Here is a 7,556-nt window from a genome sequence, read left to right on the forward strand (position 1 = left end):
ACCCTGAGACCATGACCTGAGCCCAAATCAAGAGTTGGCTGCTTAATAGACTATGCCACCCAGGCGCCCCGTCTTAATTTGTGTCTGGTTCTCCAGCTTCTTGTAAATTTTGGTAGCATTGTTAATCTCTTTCCTGTTTACAATAACTGGAGTTGTTTTCTGCTGCTCATGACCAAGAATTGACTATGCACACATGTTTGAAATGCACAGTCGCAAGTCCATTTCTGAGTGTTGTAGGGACACCGAGATGACTGCAGTCTGGGACACACTGCTCAGAGTACATAAGAATACAGGCTCCACAGTGAGGCAGGCTTGTGTTCAAATCTCAACTCTACCACTTACTAGCTGGGTCATCTTCCACGTGTCCTTATCTTCTCTGGGCATCATTTCCTTGTCTGCAAAATGAGGATGCTACTCACCACGTTGTTATGAGGATGCTACTCACCACGTTGTTATGAGGATGAAATTAAATAATAGCTGTGCAGGGCTCAGCACAATGTCTGATGTGGAAAAGTACATGATAAATGTTGGCCATGATGCTGATGATAATGCTTTTTTCTTTCTTTCTTTTTTTTTTTTAATTTTGATGATGATGATTCCTAACTTTAAGGAATTTGTAGTCTTGTGGGTCTGGCTCAGAGTCACTAGTTCTTCCCAAACATCCACGACAGATATACGGGGGCAGGTAATGTCAACACAAAAGGTAATCATGTGGGGCACCTGGGTGGCTCAGTCGGTTAAGCAGCCGACTCTTGATTTCAGCTCAGGTCATGATCTCAGAGTCCTGGGATCGAGCCCTGTTTCAGGCTCCACGCTTGATGGGAGTCTGAGATTCTCTTCCTCTTCCTCTGCCTCTCCCCCAGCTCATGCATCTTCTCTCTCTCAAATAAATCTTAAAAAAAAAAAAAAAAAAGGTAATCGTGTACATGGGCTCTAGAAAATAGAGAGCCAAAGCATAATTACATTTGTCAGTCATTTACCCAACAAGATTCACAGATATTTATTCAAGTACTTGTTGAGCTCCTATTATGTTCCACAACTTTCACTAAGTATGGCTTCAATGGGATCTAATGGAGGAAAAAAAGCTCTGGCTGAAAAAAAAAAACACCCATTAAGACAGTAAGATCTAGGGGCGCCTGGGTGGCTCAGTTGTTAAGCATCTGCCTTCGGCTCGGGTCATGATCCCGGGGTCCTGGGATCGAACCCCACATCAGGCTCCCTGCTCGGCGGGAAGCCTGCTTCTCCCTCTCCCACTCCCCCTGCTTGTGTTCCTTCTCTCGCTTTGTCTCTCTCTGTCAAATAAATAAATAAAATCTTAAAAAAAAAAAAAAGACAGTAAGATCTAGCAAGGAGCCTAGAAGAAGTCAATTCCTCTCAAAACCATCCTCTTTCTTTCTTCCTCATATGGGCTTCTGAATACTAACTGGTTTACTTTTCCAGGGATTTTAAGGCCAGAAAGTAGATACCCGGTAAGTGTGGTTATTCTGAATCATTTCCCAGACTCTGGGTTTCCATGAAAAATTAAGTTTCTAAACTCGCAAAGATGAAGACCAGACTCAACCCTGATATTTGACCCCACTAAGAAGCAGACAGCCTGTGAAACCCGCCCTGTGCAAATACATGTACAAGTCAAATATTTTTTGAGCACATCCCGTGTGCTAGGCACTGGGCTAGGTAGAGGGAATGCAACCGTGAATCAGATAGGATGGTGTTTACTCTATGGTGGGGAAGAGAGACATTCACCAAAGAATTACATAAATAGTCATGCAATGACAAATTGTGATAAGTACCCTGTAGGAAAAATTTCAGTCTATGAGATCATGTAATGGGGGCACTGACTAAGTCGAGGGAGTCAGGGAAGGTTTTTGTGAGTAAGACCACACTTGAGCTGTTATCTTAAGGATGAGTAGTGGTTGACTGTGTGAAGAAGGGAGGAAGGAGCAGGTCAGGCAGAGAGAAGAATGTAGATAAAGGCCCAAAGGAGGGAGGGAGCAAGGCCTGTGTCTCTGCCTCCTCAGATGGTGTGAGAAATATATGAGCTAATACCTGTAATATTCAATAAATATTAGCTGATTGGCCAATTAATAAAAACCAGCATGTAGTAAGCCCTTATCATGTTCTAGCAACTTTTAAAATGTGTTAATAAGGTTAATGAACACAAGCAGCTATAACACAGGACTCCCAAATCTCTGTGGCTTAACCCAACAAAGATTCATTTCTCCCCCACCTCTCAGTGGGTTGGGCAGCTGTCCTGGGCAGTCTCCTCCAAGCAGTGACTCAGGGATCCAGGCTCCTCCAGCATGTGGCTCCATAACTCCCCCAGGGCTTCCTCAAAATTCTCCCTTAGATCTTTTCTATACAAGTGCTGTACAAGCGCCCAACTAGGGGGGCACCTGGGTGGCTCAGTCGGTTGAGCATCTGCCTTCAGCTCAGGTCAAGATCTCGGGGGTCCTGGGATCCAGCCCTGGGTCAGGCTCTGTGCCCAGCAGGGAGTCTGCTTCTTCCTCTGTGCCTCCCCCTGCTTGTACCTTCTCTCTCAAATAAATAAATAAAATCTTAAAAAAAAAAAAAAAGAGCCAAGTGCCCAACTAGGAAGGAAAGAGAGTGTGAATATTTGTGTAAAGCATTTTGGGGCTTGTAAGGGGTGGACACATCTGCCCTCACTCCCCTGGCCAGAATCCTGTCCAGGTTGTTCCATTTATGTTGAATAAGCTGGGGGTGAGGCATGGAAGGAGATACTTGTATTATTCAAAGGGAGTTAAAAGAAGGTTGAGAAACTGCATAATGGTAGGGGGTAATTTACAAGGGCATGAATTTACACTGAAAAAAATAAAGGAACAGGCACGATTCCTTCCCCACCTTCTTTCCCTAAGCTGACCACATGTCATGTTTTCTAAACATGATGGAAATTTCCTCTCCAATCTAGACTTTGGCCTAGATAGGGAACGAGAAGACCAGGAATGAGGAATTGGAAGCAAAGAGAGGATGCTCTCAAATAACAGAAAGTTGCTTAGAAAATAGGGGAGAAGTCCTCAAAAAACAAACGGAGTGCTTCCGGCAATGCCTGGACTTATGTTTAGATGTTAGAAAGTGTTCCTGGGAGGTTGAAGAGCCCAAATAAGCACCTGCGGATTCCAGAACTGTGTTTCAACGTAGGGAGAGACAGCTGGGTAGTTTGAGGAGTGGGACGTGACCCGGGACAGGGCTCGGAAGTTCCCAGTGGCGAGAGTGGACAATGAATAACAAAAGTCGACGGGTTTATTGAGAGCTTATGCTCACCCAGACTACAATACACATTTTACCTGCTTTTAATCATCACAGGATTCCTATGGAACATGCACCCTGTTGGTCCCATCCGCCAAAGGTCACACTGCTTGTAAATGGCCAAGCTGGGATTTGAATGGTCCTTCTGGCCCCAGAGTCCAAGCTAGAGCAGGTGCACCTAAGTAAGCTCCATGAAGGCTTCATTAAACACTGGAGTTTATGCAGTGGAAACGCACACACAGCATAGTTAATTACTTCTCTTAACAGTCTGGGCATTAAACACTTCTTCCTTTACCTCTGCTGGGCTCCCACTCGGAGAGAGAAACTTCACGTCTTTAAGGACAATCTGTTCGTCTCGCTTGGACAGCTTGGCGAGGAGTGCTAAGTCCTGGAAAGCTCCTCTTCACAGTCAAGATGAGCCAAGTGAAAAAGGTGGTTCCGTTTTCCCCCAGAGAGTGACAGTTCATTTAATTCCAGCAGTAAACCAGCTTCCAGGGAGAAAGGACTGTTTAAAGGTCTGTGTCAATTACACAGTGATTATGAAATTCATGATATGACTAATTCAGTGGCTGAACCTATCATTATCTGACATAATCCAAGAATATAGGGTTTAACAGGCTCTTCGCCTCCCATTAAAGAGAAGTCGGTTTGTGTCTGTTCTACAGTGCAGACGACTTCTCTCGTGTCTTCCATCTCCTCTCTCTATGAAAAGGAGTAAACATTTATCAGACAGTTTCTGAATTAAACTCAGTGTCCTGGAAGCTACATGGGCTATTTTTCGTGGCTGGCTCAAGGCTTGGGAATTCCAGTGTGTTGTTTGATACAATTTGAAGTCTCACAAAGGCCTTTGACCTTGAAGACTTCCCTTTAGTGATTTGCATATCCTTTCCTGTACTTAGTGTCTATGATTAGATTACAGGCCATCATAACAAGCCCGTAACTTCCTGAAGCATTCCTCCTTTATTTATTTTTGGACATTTCATCATTTCTTTTCTCTTAAGAGTGCTCTGTAAATGGTAACTAAAACCTCCATTGGTAACAGGCACCTATAAACATGTCAGTTTTTAAAATCAGAAAGCAAAAAATTATCGCCCCAATTCAGTTGCTGACATTGTTTTTGGAGAGAAGTCTGAAAAATCTCTGAAAGCTCTCAGCCCCTTTCAGAGAAAAATGTTTGTGGTTCCAATGCATTGAGAGCCATGTTTGGGGTCCTCGTCCATGCTTCCCGCCCAAAGCTGATGGGCCTGGCACCCTATTCAAAAGCTGCCCTCGACAGGCTAGATAGCAGCCAATTAAATGTCTTGCCTCAAGAGCTTGGCATAAAAGGAGTGTCTTCTGCAGGGTGGTGCCTGGCTGACTCAGTTTGACCACTAGAGATACTAAGGTAACAGAAAAAAGAGGAAGTAGAGACAGTGATGATAAAGGTGGAAATCTAGAGTCTGAAGCAAAAGGCATCTGCTGTTGAGAGGCCAGCAAGATAACCAGGCATCCGTGTCGTATCCCAAATGCCAGTCGGTTTTCTTGATTTCCTAGTCTCTCCTTTCTCCGTGTAACCTGCTAGTAAGCCCCCACTGACGGAGGAAGCACACCACAACTCTGTCTCACCAGCTGTGGTGGGCTGAATAGGCTCCCCTCAACCCCCACCCCAATATGTCCATATCCAAATTCCCAAAACTGTCGATGTTACTTCATACGGCAAAAGGGACTGTGAAGAGGTGATGAAAGACTTGAGATGGAGAAACTATCCTGGATTAGCCAGGTGGGCCCCAGGTAATCCCGTGTCCTTCTAAGAAGCAGGGGGAGCGGAGCCTGTAGTAGGAAATGTGGCCATGGAAATAATGGGTTGAAGCAGTGTGGAGAAGGGGCCAGAAGGCAAGAATGTAGGCAGCCTGGAACAGCTGACAAGCCAAGGAAATGGATCCTCCCCTGAAGCCTCCAGAAGGAACTAGCCCTTCTGACACTTGGCTATATCCCAGTGAACTCTAAGATAACAAATTAGCGCTATTTAGGGATGCCTGGATGGCTCAGTGTTAGGTGTCTGCCTTCGGCTCAGGTCATGATCCTGGGGTCCTGGGATCGAGTCCCCCATTGAGCTCCCTGTTCTGTGGGGAGCCTGCTTCTCCCTCTCCCTCTGCCTGCTGCTCCCCCTGCTTGTGCTCTCTCGCTTTCTGTCAAATAAATAAATAAAATCTTAAAAAAAAAAGATAACAAATTCGTGCTGTCACTAGATTTGTGGCAATTTGTTACAGCGGCAATAAAAAACTTAGACACCGCTTGACTGACCAGGGGTCCAGCATTTGTGTGCTCTAGTCTTTTTTATTTATTTATTTATTTTTGATTGTCAAATGATCCGGTATTGAGGTATTTTCCTTCGTAGTTCTTAACTAGCAGGGCATCCCACGGCACCTCTGTTTATGTCATCTGTGAGGTCAGGAGGGTGGTGGCGTCAACATTGCAGCCCACATGGGGCGCCTGGGTGGCTCAGTCGTTAAGCGTCTGCCCTCGGCTCAGGTCATAATCCCGGGGTCCTGGGATCGAGCCCCGCATCGGGCTCCCTGCTCGAAGGGAAGCCTGCTTCTCCCTCTCCCACTCCCCCTGCTTGTGTTCCTGCCCTTGCTCTCTCTCTCTCTGTCAAATAAATAAAATCTTAAAAAAAAAAAAAAATTGCAGCCTACAGACTGGGCAGTCCCTGGGGTCTCTTCAAGGGTTCCAGAGAGTTCTTTGGCTAAAGATGGGTGCCGCATCTGTCCGGCAACGTTGACAATCTCATCAAAAGTGATATTTCCACTGTGCTTCATGTTTTTCTGCTTCTTTCTGTCTCTTGGTGGTTCCTTGAGGGCTTTGATAATCAGGGCAGAGGCAGAAGGTACTGCTTCAATCTGGGCCTGTCTGTTCTGAATGGTCAATTTCACCGAGGATGACTCGGGCCCTTCCAATCACTTGTTGCCTTGGCCATGTCATCACCAGCCTTTTGGAGACAGCCCCAGGGGGCCGATCTTCGGGGCCAGGGCAGAGGCGGCACCGACTTTGCCACCGGTGCACCTTGGGTACACGACTTTGATGTCGTTGAGGTCAAACTTAGGCAGCCTGGTGGAGGCGGCTGGTGTCGGATGAACCCGGATTCCGGACGACCCAAGACAGTCTGTGTGCTCCATTCTTGAGGACAACCGGAAGTAAGTAACTTAAGCCCTGACAGCTCCGCCTGTTAGCTGAGCACTGAGGCAAGTTCCCTGATCTGTTCGGAAGAGGTTTCATTTTGCCAGGAGAATAGAAGGGGAAATAGAAAAAATTAGGTAATTAAATAAAAATGACAAGAGAATTGGCACTGGGAGGGACGCCTGGGTGGCTCAGTCTGTTAGGTGTCTGCCTTCAGCTCAGGTCGTGATCTCAGGGTCCTGGGATCAAGTCCCCCATTGGGCTCTTTGCTCAGCGGGGAGTCTGCTTCTTCCTCTGCCCCTCCCCCTGCTCGTGCTCTCTCTCTGACAAATAAATAAAAAATCTTAAAGCAGAAAATTAAAGAATTGGCACTGGGGCCATGGTCACTCAGAGAACATGCCATGAGAGCAGTATGTGAAGGAAGAAAGACTTTGGCATTATGATCAAAAATCAACAATAACAAAGACAGATGAGAACCAGTACAACTGAAGCCCATCTTCAGCCAGGCCCTCGCCTTCACACAGTCATTTCTCATTAATTCAAAACCCGTCCAGAGCTAGATCTCAATGCTCTTGCTAATTACTTCTTTCAAGGTATTTTCATCATTGTAGCCATCCTAGAAGTGACTATGTTAATGACCACATATAGCACACTGAGCCAAGCGCTTACCCACACTAACTGGCTTTCCTGTACACCTTTTGACCCTCCCATTATAATTTAGAGAGAACACTCTGCCAGGTAGACTCACCTGTCATCCTTCATAAAGACCCAAATGAGAATTCTCTGCAGTGAGACTGCATGTCTAATCAGCTCCTTCTGCCTGTTCCACACAAAGTCTTGCTGCGGGGACGCCTGGGTGGCTCAGCTGGTTAAGTGTCTGCCTTCGGCTCAGGTCATGATCCCGGGGTCCTGGGATTGAGCCCTGCATCAGGTTCCCTGCTTGGCGAGGAGTCTGCTTCTCCCTCTCCCTCTGTGTTCTCTCACACTCTCTCAAATAAATAAAATCTTAAAACAATAAAAGTCTTGACACCAAAAAGAAAATTAAGCCTTTAGGGGAAAAACAAACACACACACACAAAACAAAAAAACCAAAACAGGTTTCCATTCATGTGGTTTCTTTTAGGAGGACTGCATTT

At 45.9% G+C, this 7,556-nt stretch overlaps 1 pseudogene; it reads right to left on the reverse strand.

Annotated features, from left to right (window-relative positions):
* Window positions 1–5,644: 5,644 nt before the first annotated feature.
* LOC118520999 (large ribosomal subunit protein uL11 pseudogene) lies at window positions 5,645–6,419 on the reverse strand (annotated as a pseudogene).
* Between the last annotated feature and the right edge of the window lie 1,137 nt (window positions 6,420–7,556).

This window comes from Halichoerus grypus, chromosome 2 (assembly GCF_964656455.1).
Source record: "Halichoerus grypus chromosome 2, mHalGry1.hap1.1, whole genome shotgun sequence".
Lineage (NCBI taxonomy): Eukaryota > Metazoa > Chordata > Mammalia > Carnivora > Phocidae > Halichoerus > Halichoerus grypus.